Here is a 16,653-nt window from a genome sequence, read left to right on the forward strand (position 1 = left end):
TTAAGCGTTTGCAAACATGTATCATGCAATGACCATCACATTACACATTACTTCAGGATTTTTCTTGTGCAATCTTAAACTGAGCTATAATTCCCAGCTTTCAGCTGTCTGGCTACTCACTTCCCATAACAGTAATGCAATGTTTTGCAATCTTTAAAGCAAGCAGTAAACTTAATATGTGAAAATAAAGAATGATTTTGTAATAATGAAGACTGAGACAAAAGCCCGTGGATCTTGGGACCTGTGATTATCTGCAGGTCAAGCATGCACTTTATGCTGGTGCTAATCATATAGTAAATAATTGAACAAGTCTGCTCTCTTCCTCTTTCTTTTGTGGTTAACTGAATTGAACAGTATGTCCTTTGTTTCCTCTTCTATAATCGTATCTTGATCTCAGTAGCAATAAATAGAAGGCTAAAGGAAATGAGAGCTTTTTGGCTTTACATAGCAAAGGTATCGCATAAAGAAAAAAAAGCAGCAGTCTGAAAATATCCCCAAAACGTAAAAATGACACGAATAATTGTATATAATTGTGTGTTTAACCCCTGCAAAGGCTTTAAACACATAGGGGTCAAACATAACCCTTAATAGAAGATCACCATTAAAGCCTATAGCCCTTTTTGTAGATATATTAGCAGTAGGTTTGCCACCTCAGTCATGTTTTCCTGGACACTTATGAGTTACACATGCTGCAGAGTGTGCAGGGAGGAACATGTATTGTGTTTCTGGACAGCACTATTCATATTCCTCCCTGCACACCCTGCAGCATGTGTAACTTATAAGTGTTCTGTATTTTAAGGGACGGGTGGTAACCCTAATTAGCAGCAATACACTATTGAGAGCTAGCTGATAGAACTGGTGAGCCAATGATAAAACAAGTGTGGGTAACCACTAATCACCAGCTAGCTTCCAGTAGTGCAAGATATGTACATATTCTTTTCAAAAAAGGACACTAAGAACAAAGTAAATTTAATAATTAAAGGGTCTTAAAAGTACATGTATATCTGAATCAAGCAAATGTAATTTTGGCTTTCCTACCCCTTTAAAGGGAGATTAAACACTAAATAAATGCTAGATAGAATGAGGCATTCAAAGAAAAGATTAGTATGAGAATAACATGCATTCTTTAAAGTTTCATTAGCTGTTTAAATATTGACAAAATAAGTTAAGTTTTAGTGTCTATAAAACAATAGGAGTTGCCATGTTGTGACGTAGGTTACCTTCACTCCTGTGGCCAATTAGATATAGTCATAAATAGGTCACTAGAATGTGCAGCCAATGTCTGTGTGGAATATAAGTGTTCTGCACTTTTCATTTCTAACAGGAACTGAAAATCTCACAATTTTAGAATGGATTTACAGGAAAAGGAGACCAAATAAACCATGAAAGTGTTTAATGTCCTTTTAATATAATGTGCACATTTATATTTCTTGTAAACCATCCATTCAAAAAACAATCATTTTAAGAGCTGAGACATTACGTGTAATTAATTTCTTATAGGACTTAACATACGCTAAGTGATATTGTACACTAACTCCTAAAACTGTTACTTCTGGCTCCTACCTTTTTGGGATATTCTATGTCAATATATAAATTATTTCCCTAGCATCTGAAAATAAACGTATGACTGTCTCCTAAGCTGTATCCAAATTTGCCAGTTTGTGATCTTTATATGGCAATGCACGGCTGGTGAACTATAAAGCATAACACATAATGTAAAGCTACGTGAAGCATAAAAAAGTGCAAGTAATTGTTTGAGTCAGGAACCCGCCTACACAAAACAAGAGCAGGCTTGCTTACACTTGAAGCCAGTTCAGTCAAACAATACGGAGTCCCTTTTCAGAAAGCTAAACACCAGTGCATAGAATAAAGCTTTAATCCTACACCTGCTTTTCCAGTTGATGAAAGATTATTCCCACCTCCCTCCACAAACAAATTCCATAAATATCAACTGGAAAAAAGGAGAGGAGAATAAACTTAAAGGGACATTAAACTCATCAAATTTCCACCAAGCAAACAAAAGAGCACAATTTTTGCATGCCCAAATAAAATGTTTATTTTATTTTAATAATTGTTTTCACTAAAGTGTGTTTTGAAAAATAACTATGTTGAAACATGTTGAAAATATAATATACAATAAAAAACAAGACAAAAACATAATTTATGCTTACCTGATAAATTTATTTCTCTTGTGATGTATCGAGTCCACGGATTCATCCATACTTGTGGGATATTCTCCTCCCCTACAGGAAGTGGCAGAGAGAGCACCCACAGCAGAGCTGCCTATATAGCTCCCCCCTTAGCTCCACCCCCCAGTCATTCGACCGAAGGCTAGGAAGAAAAAGTAGAAACTATAGGGTGCAGTGGTGACTGAAAGTTTAAAAATAAAAATATATATATATGCCTGTCTTAATAAACAGGGCGGGCCGTGGACTCGATACATCACAAGAGAAATAAATTTATCAGGTAAGCATAAATTAGGTTTTCTCTTGTAAGATGTATCGAGTCCACGGATTCATCCTTACCTGTGGGATACCAATACCAAAGCTTTAGGACACGGATGAAGGGAGGGACAAGACAGGGACCTTAAACGGAAGGCACCACTGCTTGTAGAACCTGTCTCCCAAAAATAGCCTCCGAAGAAGCAAAAGTATCAAATTTGTAAAATTTGGAAAAAGTATGAAACGAAGAACAAGTCGCCGCATTACAAATCTGTTTAACAGAAGCCTCATTTTTAAAAGCCACGTGGAAGCCACAGCTCTAGGAGAATGAGCAGTAATTCTTTCAGGAGACTGTTGGCCAGCAGTCTCATAAGCCAAGCGGATGATGCTTTTCAGCCAAAAGGAAAGAGAGGTAGCCGTAGCCTTCTGACCTCTCCGCTTACCAGAATAAACAACAAACAATGAAGATGTTTGACGGAAATCTTTAGTTGCTTGTAAGTAGAACTTTAAAGCACGAACCACATCCAGATTGTGCAACAGACGTTCCTTCTTTGAAGAAGGATTAGGACACAGTGAAGGAAAAACAATCTCTTGATTGATATTCTTATAAGAAACAACCTTAGGAAGAAACCCAGGATTGGTACGCAAAACCACCTTATCTGCATGGAAAATAAGATAAGGGGAATCACACTGTAAAGCATATAGCTCAGAAACTCTTCGAGCCGAAGAGATAGCTACTAAAAACAAAGCTTTCCAAGATAGAAGCTTAATATCCATGGAATGCATAGGTTCAAACGGAACCCCTTGAAGAACTTTAAGAACTAAATTTAGGCTCCATGGCGGAGCAACAGGTTTAAATACAGGCTGGATTCTGACCAAAGCCTGACTAAATGCTCGAACATCTGGGACATCTGCCAGACGTTTGTGTAGAAGAATAGACAAAGCAGATATTTGTACTTATAAGGAACTAGCTGATAATCCCTTCTCCAAACCCTTTGGAGAAAAGACAGTATTCTAGGAATCCTAATCTTACTCCACGAGTAACCTTTGGATTCACACCAATAAAGATATTTGCGCCAAATCTTATGATAGATCTTCCTGGTGACAGGCTTTCTGGCCTGAATCAGGGTATCAATGACCGACTCAGAGAAACCACGCTTTGATAGAATCAGGCGTTCAATCTCCAAGCAGTCAGACGCATAGAAATTAGATTTGGATGCGTGAACAGACCTTGGATTAGAAGGTCCTGCCTCATTGGCAGAGTCCATGGTAGAACCGAGGACATGTCCACTAGGTCTGCATACCAAGTCCTGCGTGGCCACGCAGGTGATATCAGAATCACCGAAGCTCTCTCCTGCTTTATTCTGGCAACCAGACATAGGAGAGGAAATACATAGGCCAGATTGAAGGACCAAGGCACTGCTAGAACATCTATCAGTACCGCCTTGGGATCCCGGGACCTGGACCCGTAACAAGAAAGTTTGGCATTCTGACGGGACGCCATCAGATCCAATTCTGGTGTGCCCCATAGCTGAATCAGCTGGGCAAATACCTCCGGATGGAGTTCCCACTCCCCCAGATGAAAAGTCTAACGACCTAGGAAATCCGCCTCCCAGTTCTCTACTCCTGGGATGTGGATTGCTGAGAAATGGCAAGAGTGATCCTCTGCCCATCGGATTATTTTGGTTACCTCCATCATCGCTAGAGAACTCCTTGTTCCTCCTTGATGATTGGTATAAGCTACAGTCGTGATGTTGTCCAACTGAAACCTGATGAATTTGGCCGCAGCAAGCTGAGGCCACGCCTGAAGCGCATTGAATATCGCTCTTAGTTCTAGAATATTTATCGGGAGAAGAGATTCCTCCCGAGACCATAAGCCCTGTGCTTTCAGGGAGTTCCAGACTGCATCCCAGCCTAGCAGGCTGGTATCTGTCATTACAATGAGCCACTCTGGCCTGCGGAAACACATTCCCTGAGACAGGTGGTCCTGAGACAACCACCAGAGAAGAGAATCTCTGGTCTCCTGGTCCAGATGCAGTTGAGGAGACAAATCTGCATAATCCCCATTCCACTGTTTGAGCATGCATAGATGTAGTGGTCTGAGGTGTAGGCAGGCAAAAGGAACTATGTCCATTGCCGCAACCATGAGTCCGATTACCTCAATATACTGAGCCACTGATGGCAGAGGAATGGAATAAATAGCTCGGCAAGTGGTTAAGAGCTTTGATTTTCTGACCGCCATCAGAAATATTTTCATTTCTACTGAGTCTATCAGAGTCCCTAAGAAGGAAACTCTTATAAGAGGGAAGAGAGAACTCTTTTTTATGTTCACCGTCCACCCGTGAGATCTCAGAAAAGCCAACACAATGTCCTTGTGAGACTTGGATAGCTGGAAAGTTGACGCCTGAAATAAGATGTCATCTAGATAAGGCGCCACTGCTATGCCCCGTGGTCGTAGAACCGCCAGAAGGGACCCTAGCGCCCTTGTGAAAATTCTGTGAATAGGGATGTGTAGATACGCATCCTTTAAGTCCACGGTGGTCATATATTGACCCTCCTGGATCAGAGGTAGAATAGACTGAATAGTCTCCATCTTGAATGATGGAACTTTGAGGAACTTGTTTAGAATGTTGAGATCCAAGATTGATCTGAAAGTTCCCTCTTTTTTTGGAAACCACGAACAGGTTTGAGTAAAAACCTAGCCCCTGTTCCTCTTTTGGGACTGGGCGGATCACCCCCATGGTATGTAGGTCTTCTACACAGCGTAAGAACGCCTCTCTCTCTGTTTGTTTACAGACAATCGAGAAATGTGAAAAGTCCCCCTTGGAAGAGAGCCTTTGAATTCCAGAAAATATCCCTGTGACACAATTTCTAAAACCCAGGGATCGTGAACATCTCTTGCCCAAGCCTGAGCGAAGAGAGAGAGTCTGCCCCCTACTAGATCCGGTCCTGGATCGGGGGCTACCCCTTCATGCTGTCTTAGAGGCAGCTGCAGGCTTCTTGGCCTGTTTACCCTTGTTCCAAGCCTGGTTAGGTCTCCAGACTGACTTGGATTGAGCAAAATTCCCCTCTTGCTTTGCAGCAGAGGAAGCTGAAGCGGGACCACTCTTGAAATTCCAAAAGGAACGAAAATTATTTTGTTTGGTCCTCATCTTATTTGATCTATCCTGAGGGAGGGCATGACCTTTCCCTCCAGTGATGTCTGAAATAATCTCTTTCAGTTCAGGCCCGAAAAGGGTCTTTCCATTGAAAGGGATGTTCAAAAACATAATTTATGCTTACCTGATAAATTTATTTCTCTTGTGGTGTATCCAGTCCACGGATCATCCATTACTTGTGGGATATTCTCCTTCCCAACAGGAAGTTGCAAGAGGATCACCCACAGCAGAGCTGCTATATAGCTCCTCCCCTAACTGCCATATCCAGTCATTCGACCGAAACTAGCCGAGAAAGGAGAAACCATAGGGTGCAGTGGTGACTGCAGTTTAAAATTTAGACCTGCCTTAAAAGGACAGGGCGGGCCGTGGACTGGATACACCACAAGAGAAATAAATTTATCAGGTAAGCATAAATTATGTTTTCCCTTGTTAGGTGTATCCAGTCCACGGATCATCCATTACTTGTGGGATACCAATACCAAAGCTAAAGTACACGGATGAAGGGAGGGACAAGGCAGGTACTTAAATGGAAGGGACCACTGCCTGTAGAACCTTTCTTCCAAAAATAGCCTCCGAAGAAGCAAAAGTATCAAATTTGTAAAATTTTGAAAATGTATGAAGCAAAGACCAAGTCGCCGCTTTGCAAATCTGTTCAACAGAAGCCTCATTTTTAAAGGCCCAGGTGGAAGCCACAGCTCTAGTAAAATGAGCTGTAATCCTTTCAGGGGGCTGCTGTCCAGCAGTCTCATAGGCTAAGCATATTACGCTCCGAAGCCAAAAAGAAAGAGGTTGCCGAAGCCTTTAGACCTCTCCTCTGTCCAGAGTAAACAACAAACAGGGAAGATGTTTGACGAAAATCTTTAGTCGCTTGTAAGTAAAACTTTAAAGCACGGACTATGTCCAAATTATGTAAAAGACGTTCCTTCTTTGAAGAAGGATTAGGACACAATGATGGAACAACAATCTCTTGATTGATATTCTTGTTGGAAACTACCTTAGGTAAAAACCCAGGTTTTGTACGCAGAACTACTTTATCTGTATGGAAAATCAGATAAGGAGAATCACACTGTAAAGCTGATAACTCAGAGACTCTACGAGCCGAGGAAATAGCCATCAAAAACAGAACTTTCCAAGATAAAAGTTTGATATCAATGGAATGAAGGGGTTCAAACGGAACTCCTTGAAGAACCTTAAGAACCAAGTTTAAGCTCCATGGAGGAGCAACAGGTTTAAACACAGGCTTAATTCTAACCAAAGCCTGACAAAATGCCTGGACGTCTGGAACCTCTGCCAGACGCTTGTGCAAAAGGATAGACAGAGCAGAAATCTGTCCCTTTAAAGAACTAGCTGATAATCCTTTATCCAAACCCTCTTGGAGAAAGGACAATATCCTAGGAATCCTAACCTTACTCCATGAGTAATTCTTGGATTCACACCAATGAAGATATTTGCGCCATATCTTATGGTAGATTTTCCTGGTTACAGGCTTTCGTGCCTGTATTAAGGTATCAATGACTGACTCGGAGAAGCCACGCCTTGATAAAATCAAGCGTTCAATCTCCAGGCAGTCAGTCTCAGAGAAATTAGATTTGGATGATTGAAAGGACCTTGTAGTAGAAGGTCTTGTCTCAGAGGCAGAGGCCAAGGTGGAAAGGATGACATGTCCACCAGGTCTGCATACCAGGTCCTGCGTGGCCACGCAGGCGCGATCAAGATCACCGATGCTCTCTCCTGTTTGATTTTGGCAATCAGTCGAGGGAGCAGAGGAAACGGTGGAAACACATAAGCCAGGTTGAAGAACCACGGTGCTGCTAGAGCATCTATCAGCGCCGCTTCTGGGTCCCTGGACCTGGATCCGTAACAAGGAAGCTTGGCGTTTTGGCGAGACGCCATGAGATCCAATTCTGGTGTGCCCCAACGATGAACCAATTGAGCAAACACCTCCGGATGGAGTTCCCACTCCACCGGATGAAAAGTCTGACGACTTAGAAAATCCGCCTCCCAGTTCTCTACACCTGGGATATGGACCGCTGATAGATGGCAAGAGTGAGTCTCTGCCCAAAGAATTATCTTGGAGACTTCTAACATCGCTAGGGAGCTCCTTGTCCCCCTTGATGGTTGATGTAAGCCACAGTCGTGATGTTGTCCGACTGAAATCTGATGAACCTCAAGGTTGCTAACTGAGGCCAAGCTAGAAGAGCATTGAATATTGCTCTTAACTCCAGAATATTTATTGGGAGGAGTTTCTCCTCCTGAGTCCACGATCCCTGAGCCTTCAGGGAATTCCAGACTGCACCCCAACCTAGAAGGCTGGCATCTGTTGTTACAATTGTCCAATCTGGCCAGCGAAAGGTCATACCTTTGGACAGATGGACCCGAGATAGCCACCAGAGAAGAGAATCTCTGGTCTCTTGATCCAGATTTAGCAGAGGGGACAAATCTGTGTAATCCCCATTCCACTGACTGAGCATGCATAATTGCAGCGGTCTGAGATGTAGGCGCGCAAATGGCACTATGTCCATCGCCGCTACCATTAAGCCGATCACTTCCATGCACTGAGCCACCGAAGGGCGCGGAATGTAGTGAAGAACACGGCAGGAATTTAGAAGCTTTGATAACCTGGACTCCGTCAGGTAAATTTTCATTTCTACAGAATCTATCAGAGTTCCTAGGAAGGAAACCCTTGTGAGGGGTGATAGAGAACTCTTTCCCTCGTTCACTTTCCACCCATACGACCTCAGAAATGCCAACACTATGTCCGTATGAGATTTGGCAATTTGGAAGTTTGACGCCTGTATCAGGATGTCGTCTAGATAAGGGGCCACTGCTATGCCCTGTGGTCTTAGGACCGCCAGAAGAGACCCCAGAACCTTTGTAAAAATTCTTGGGGCTTTAGCTAACCCGAAGGGAAGAGCCACAAACTGGTAATGCCTGTCTAGAAAGGCAAACCTTAGGAACCGATGATGATCTTTGTGAATCGGTATGTGAAGGTAAGCATCCTTCAAATCCACTGTGGTCATGTACTGACCCTCCTGGATCATAGGTAGGATTGTCTGAATAGTTTCCATTTTGAACAATGGAACTCTGAGGAATTTGTTTAAGATCTTTAGATCCAAAATTGGTCTGAAGGTTCCCTCTTTTTTGGGAGCCACAAACAGATTTGAATAAAATCCCTGTCCTTGTTCCATCTGTGGAACTGGATGGATCACTCCAATTATTAGGAGGTCTTGCACACAGCGTAAGAATGCCTCTTTCTTTATCTGGTTTACAGATAATCTCGAAAGGTGAAATCTTCCTTGTGGGGGGGAAGCTTTGAAGTCCAGAAGATATCCCTGAGATATGATCTCCAACGCCCAGGGATCCTGAACATCTCTTGCCCACGCCTGGGCGAAGAGAGAAAGTCTGCCCCCTACTAGATCCGTTGCCAGATAGGGGGCCGTTCCTTCATGCTGTCTTAGAGGCAGCAGCAGGCTTTCTGGCCTGCTTGCCTTTGCTCCAGGCCTGGTTAGATTTCCAGGCCGGCTTGGATTGCGCAAAAGTTCCCTTTTGTTTTGTAGCAGAGGAAGTTGATGCTGCACCTGCCTTGAAGTTTCGAAAGGCACGAAAAACAGAATTTATGTTTACCTGATAAATTTCTTTCTCCAACGGTGTGTCCGGTCCACGGCGTCATCCTTACTTGTGGGATATTCTCTTCCCCAACAGGAAATGGCAAAGAGCCCAGCAAAGCTGGTCACATGATCCCTCCTAGGCTCCGCCTACCCCAGTCATTCGACCGACGTTAAGGAGGAATATTTGCATAGGAGAAACCATATGGTACCGTGGTGACTGTAGTTAAAGAAAATAAAATATCAGACCTGATTAAAAAAACCAGGGCGGGCCGTGGACCGGACACACCGTTGGAGAAAGAAATTTATCAGGTAAACATAAATTCTGTTTTCTCCAACATAGGTGTGTCCGGTCCACGGCGTCATCCTTACTTGTGGGAACCAATACCAAAGCTTTAGGACACGGATGAAGGGAGGGAGCAAATCAGGTCACCTAAATGGAAGGCACCACGGCTTGCAAAACCTTTCTCCCAAAAATAGCCTCAGAAGAAGCAAAAGTATCAAACTTGTAAGATTTGGTAAAAGTGTGCAGTGAAGACCAAGTCGCTGCCCTACATATCTGATCAACAGAAGCCTCGTTCTTGAAGGCCCATGTGGAAGCCACAGCCCTAGTGGAATGAGCTGTGATTCTTTCGGGAGGCTGCCGTCCGGCAGTCTCGTAAGCCAATCTGATGATGCTTTTAATCCAAAAAGAGAGAGAGGTAGAAGTTGCTTTTTGACCTCTCCTTTTACCTGAATAAACAACAAACAAGGAAGATGTTTGTCTAAAATCCTTTGTAGCATCTAAATAGAATTTTAGAGCGCGAACAACATCCAAATTGTGCAACAAACGTTCCTTCTTTGAAACTGGTTTTGGACACAGAGAAGGTACGATAATCTCCTGGTTAATGTTTTTGTTAGAAACAACTTTTGGAAGAAAACCAGGTTTAGTACGTAAAACCACCTTATCTGCATGGAACACCAGATAAGGAGGAGAACACTGCAGAGCAGATAATTCTGAGACTCTTCTAGCAGAAGAAATCGCAACTAAAAACAAAACTTTCCAAGATAATAACTTAATATCAACGGAATGTAAGGGTTCAAACGGAACCCCCTGAAGAACTGAAAGAACTAAATTGAGACTCCAAGGAGGAGTCAAAGGTTTGTAAACAGGCTTGATTCTAACCAGAGCCTGAACAAAGGCTTGAACATCTGGCACAGCTGCCAGCTTTTTGTGAAGTAATACCGACAAGGCAGAAATCTGTCCCTTCAGGGACCTTGCAGATAATCCTTTTTCCAATCCTTCTTGAAGGAAGGATAGAATCCTAGGAATCTTAACCTTGTCCCAAGGGAATCCTTTAGATTCACACCAACAGATATATTTTTTCCAAATTTTGTGGTAAATCTTTCTAGTCACAGGCTTTCTGGCCTGAACAAGAGTATCGATCACAGAATCTGAGAATCCTCGCTTCGATAAAATCAAGCGTTCAATCTCCAAGCAGTCAGCTGGAGTGAAACCAGATTCGGATGTTCGAACGGACCCTGAACAAGAAGGTCTCGTCTCAAAGGTAGCTTCCAAGGTGGAGCCGATGACATATTCACCAGATCTGCATACCAAGTCCTGCGTGGCCACGCAGGAGCTATCAAGATCACCGACGCCCTCTCCTGCTTGATCCTGGCTATCAGCCTGGGGATGAGAGGAAATGGCGGGAACACATAAGCTAGTTTGAAGGTCCAAGGTGCTACTAGTGCATCCACTAGAGCCGCCTTGGGATCCCTGGATCTGGCCCCGTAGCAAGGAACTTTGAAGTTCTGACGAGAGGCCATCAGATCCATGTCTGGAATGCCCCACAGGTGAGTGACTTGGGCAAAGATTTCCGGATGGAGTTCCCACTCCCCCGGATGCAAAGTCTGACGACTCAGAAAATCCGCTTCCCAATTTTCCACTCCTGGGATGTGGATAGCAGACAGGTGGCAGGAGTGAGACTCCGCCCAAAGAATAATTTTGGTTACCTCTTCCATCGCTAGGGAACTCCTTGTTCCCCCCTGATGGTTGATGTACGCAACAGTCGTCATGTTGTCTGATTGAAACCGTATGAACCTGGTCCTCGCAAGCTGGGGCCAGGCCTGGAGCGCATTGAATATCGCTCTCAGTTCCAGAATATTTATCGGTAGAAGAGATTCTTCCCGAGACCAAAGACCCTGAGCTTTCAGGGATCCCCAGACCGCGCCCCAGCCTATCAGACTGGCGTCGGTCGTGACAATGACCCACTCTGGTCTGTGGAACATCATCCCTTGAGACAGATTGTCCAGGGACAGCCACCAACGGAGTGAGTCTCTGGTCCTCTGATTTACTTGTATCTTCGGAGACAAGTCTGTATAGTCCCCATTCCACTGACTGAGCATGCACAGTTGTAATGGTCTTAGATGAATGCGCGCAAAAGGAACTATGTCCATCGCCGCCACCATCAACCCGATCACTTCCATGCACTGAGCTATGGAAGGAAGAGGAACGGAATGAAGTATCCGACAAGAGTCCAGAAGCTTTGTTTTTCTGGCCTCTGTTAGAAAGATCCTCATTTCTAAGGAGTCTATAATTGTTCCCAAGAAGGGAACCCTTGTTGACGGGGATAGAGAACTCTTTTCCTTAGCCGCTAACTTAGCCAATTGCAAAGAGGCGTCTAGAGTGAAAGAATTAGCCAATTTGAGAGCATTGATTCTGTCCATAATCTCCTCATAAGGAGGAGAGTCACTATCGAGCACCTTAAGCAGTTCATCAAACCAGAAATATGCGGCTGTAGTGACAGGGACAATGCATGAAATGGGTTGTAGAAGGTAACCCTGCTGAACAAACATCTTTTTAAGCAAACCTTCTAATTTTTTATCCATAGGATCTTTGAAAGCACAACTATCCTCTATGGGAATAGTGGTGCGTTTGTTTAAAGTAGAAACCGCTCCCTCGACCTTGGGGACTGACTGCCATAAGTCCTTTCTGGGGTCGACCATAGGAAACAATTTTTTAAATATGGGGGGAGGGACGAAAAGAATACCGGGCCTTTCCCATTCTTTATTAACAATGTCCGCCACCCGCTTGGGTATAGGAAAAGCTTCTGGGAGCCCCGGCACCTCTAGGAACTTGTCCATTTTACATAGTTTCTCTGGGATGACTAAATTTTCACAATCATCCAGAGTGGATAATACCTCCTTAAGCAAAATGCGGAGATGTTCCAATTTAAATTTAAATGTAATCACATCAGATTCAGCCTGCTGAGAAATGTTCCCTAAATCAGTAATTTCTCCCTCAGACAAAACCTCCCTGGCCCCCTCAGATTGGGTTAGGGGCCCTTCAGAGATATTAATATCAGCGTCGTCATGCTCTTCAGTAACTAAAACAGAGCAGCCACGCTTACGCTGACAAGGGTTCATTTTGGCTAAAATGTTTTTGACAGAATTATCCATTACAGCCGTTAATTGTTGCATAGTAAGGAGTATTGGCGCGCTAGATGTACTAGGGGCCTCCTGAGTGGGCAAGACTCGTGTAGACGAAGGAGGGAATGATGCAGTACCATGCTTACTCCCCTCACTTGAGGAATCATCTTGGGCATCATTGTCATTATCACATAAATCACATTTATTTAAATGAATAGGAATTCTGGCTTCCCCACATTCAGAACACAGTCTATCTGGTAGTTCAGACATGTTAAACAGGCATAAACTTGATCAGAAAGTACAAAAAACGTTTTAAAATAAAACCGTTACTGTCACTTTAAATTTTAAACTGAACACACTTTATTACTGCAATTGCGAAAAAACATGAAGGAATTGTTCAAAATTCACCAAATTTTCACCACAGCGTCTTAAAGCCTTGAAAATATTGCACACCAATTTTGGAAGCTTTAACCCTTAAAATAACGGAACCGGAGCCGTTTTAAGCTTTAAACCCCTTTACAGTCCCTGGTATCTGCTTTGCTGAGACCCAACCAAACCCAAAGGGGAATACGATACCAAATGACGCCTTCAGAAGTCTTTTATAAGTATCAGAGCTCCTCTCACATGCGACTGCATGCCATGCCTCTCAAAAACAAGTGCGCAACACCGGCGCGAAAATGAGACTCTGCCTATGCTTTGGGAAAGCCCCTAAAGAATAAGGTGTCTAAAACAGTGCCTGCCGATATTATTAAATCAAAATACCCAGAATAAATGATTCCTCAAGGCTAAATAAGTGTTAATATCAATCGATTTAGCCCAAAAAAAGTCTACAGTTTAAATAAGCCCTTGTGAAGCCCTTATTTACAATCGTAATAAACATGGCTTACCGGATCCCATAGGGAAAATGACAGCTTCCAGCATTACATCGTCTTGTTAGAATGTGTCATACCTCAAGCAGCAAGAGACTGCAAACTGTTCCCCCAACTGAAGTTAATTGCTCTCAACAGTCCTGTGTGGAACAGCCATGGATTTTAGTTACGGTTGCTAAAATCATTTTCCTCATACAAACAGAATTCTTCATCTCTTTTCTGTTTCTGAGTAAATAGTACGTACCAGCACTATTTGAAAATAACAAACTCTTGATTGAATAATGAAAAACTACAGTTAAACACTAAAAAACTCTAAGCCATCTCCGTGGAGATGTTGCCTGTACAACGGCAAAGAGAATGACTGAGGTAGGCGGAGCCTAGGAGGGATCATGTGACCAGCTTTGCTGGGCTCTTTGCCATTTCCTGTTGGGGAAGAGAATATCCCACAAGTAAGGATGACGCCGTGGACCGGACACACCTATGTTGGAGAAATTAGACTGTTTGGCCCTTGATTTGGCCCTGTCCTGAGGAAGGGTATGACCCTTACCTCCAGTAATGTCAGCAATAATTTCCTTCAAACCAGGCCCGTATAGGGTCTGCCCCTTGAAGGGAATGTTAAGTAATTTAGACTTTGAAGTCACGTCAGCTGACCAAGATTTAAGCCATAGCGCCCTACGCGCCTGGATGGCGAATCCAGAATTCTTAGCCGTTAGTTTAGTCAAATGAACAATGGCATCAGAAACAAAAGAATTAGCTAGCTTAAGTGTTCTAAGCTTGTCAAGTATTTCAGTCAATGGAGTAGCTGTCTGAAAGGCCTCTTCCAGAGACTCAAAACAGAACGCCGCAGCAGCAGTGACAGGAGCAATGCATGCAAGGGGCTGCAGGATAAAACCTTGTTGAATAAACATTTTCTTAAGGTAACCTTCTAATTTTTTATCCATTGGATCTGAAAAAGCACAACTGTCCTCGACAGGGATAGTGGTACGCTTTGCTAAAGTAGAAAGTGCTCCCTCCACCTTAGGGACCGTCTGCCATAAGTCCCGTGTGGTGGCGTCTATTGGAAACTTTTTTCTAAAAATAGGAGGGGGGGAAAACGGCACACCGGGTCTGTCCCACTCCTTAGTAATAATTTCTGTAAACCTTTTAGGTATTGGAAAAACGTCAGTACACACCGGCACCGCATAGTATTTATCCAGTCTACACAATTTCTCTGGCACTGCAATTGTGTCACAGTCATTCAGAGCAGCTAAAACCTCTCCAAGCAACACCCGGAGGTTCTCAAGCTTAAATTTAAAAGTAGACATATCTGAATCAGGTTTCCCCGAGTCAGAGACGTCACCCACAGACTGAAGCTCTTCCTCAGCTTCTGCATATTGTGACGCAGTATCAGACATGGGCCTTAAAACATCTGCGCGCTCTGTATTACGTCTAACCCCAGAGCTATCGCGCTTTCCTCTGAATTCAGGCAGTCTGGCTAATACCGCTGACAGGGTATTATACATGATTGCCGCCATGTCCTGCATAGTAATCGCTATGGGCGTCTTTGATGTACTTGGCGCCATTTTAGCGTGAGTCCCTTGAGCGGGAGTCAAAGGGTCCGACACGTGGGGAGAGTTAGTCGGCATAACTTCCCCCTCGTCAGAATCCTCTGGTGATAATTCTTTTAAAGATAACAGCTGATCTTTATTGTTTAAAGTGAAATCAATACATTTAGTACACATTCTCCTATGGGGTTCCACCATGGCTTTTAAACATAATGAACAAGGAGTTTCCTCTATGTCAGACATGTTTATACAGACTAGCAATGAGACTAGCAAGCTTGGAAAACACTTTAAATCAAGTTAACAAGCAATATAAAAAAACGTTACTGTGCCTTTAAAAGAAACAAATTTTGCTAAAATTTGAAATAACAGTGAAAACAGGCAGTTAAACTAACAAAATTTTTACAGTGTATGTAACAAGTTAGCAGAGCATTGCACCCACTTGCAAATGGATGATTAACCCCTTAATACAAAAAACAGATTAACAAAACGAAAAATATGTTTTTTAAACAGTCATAACAACTGCCACAGCTCCTACTTTTGAAGCCTTTTGAGCCCTTCAGAGATGTCCTATAGCATGCAGGGGACTGCTGAGGGAAGCTGAATGTCACAGTTTGTAATTTTAACTGCACCAACTGTAACTTTTATACTATAACAGTGGAAAGCCTCAGGAAACTGTTTCTAGGCAAAAATAAAGCCAGCCATGTGGAAAAAACTAGGCCCCAATAAGTTTTATCACCAAAGCATATATAAAAACGATTAAACATGCCAGCAAACGTTTTATATTGCACATTAATCAGAGTATATACCTCTGATAGCAAGTCTGATACTAGTCGCTATTAAATCACTGTATTTAGGCTTTAACTTACATTAATCCAGTATCAGCAGCATTTTCTAGCAAATTCCATCCCTAGAAAAACTTAACTGCACATACCTTATTGCAAGATACCTTGCACGCCATTCTCCCTCTGAAGTTACCTCACTCCTCAGACATATGTGAGAATAGCAGTGGATCTTAGTTACTTCTGCTAAGATCATAGAAAAAACGCAGGCAGATTCTTCTTCTAAATGCTGCCTGAGATAAAATAGTACACTCCGGTACCATTTAAAAACAATAAACTTTTGATTGAAGAAAAAACTAACTATATTTTACCACTTTCCTCTTACTACCTCCAGCTATGTTGAGAGCTGGCAAGAGAATGACTGGATATGGCAGTTAGGGGAGGAGCTATATAGCAGCTCTGCTGTGGGTGATCCTCTTGCAACTTCCTGTTGGGAAGGAGAATATCCCACAAGTAATGGATGATCCGTGGACTGGATACACCTAACAAGAGAAAGTTTAGTTTTAGATGACACATCAGCAGACCAGGATTTAAGCCATAACGCCCTGCGTGCTAAAATGGCAAAACCTGAATTCTTTGCCGCTAATTTAGCCAGTTGAAAAGCGGCATCTGTAATAAAAGAATTAGCCAATTTAAGGGCCTTAATTCTGTCCAAAATTTCTTCTAATGGAGTCTCCATCTGAAGAGCCTCTTCTAGAGCCTCAAACCAGAAAGCAGTTGCAGTAGTTGCAGGAACAATGCACGCAAGAGGATGAAGAAGAAAACCTTGATGAACAAAAATTTTCTTCA

The 16,653-nt window shown here is 43.0% G+C and overlaps 1 protein-coding gene across 1 annotated transcript in view; it reads right to left on the reverse strand.

The window, feature by feature from the left end:
* IRF2 (interferon regulatory factor 2) overlaps positions 1-16,653 on the reverse strand; it is a gene marked incomplete in the record, with an annotated part of 386,799 nt that overhangs the window by 122,125 nt on the left and 248,021 nt on the right.

This window comes from Bombina bombina, chromosome 2 (genome assembly GCF_027579735.1).
Source record: "Bombina bombina isolate aBomBom1 chromosome 2, aBomBom1.pri, whole genome shotgun sequence".
Classification (NCBI taxonomy): Eukaryota; Metazoa; Chordata; class Amphibia; order Anura; family Bombinatoridae; genus Bombina; species Bombina bombina.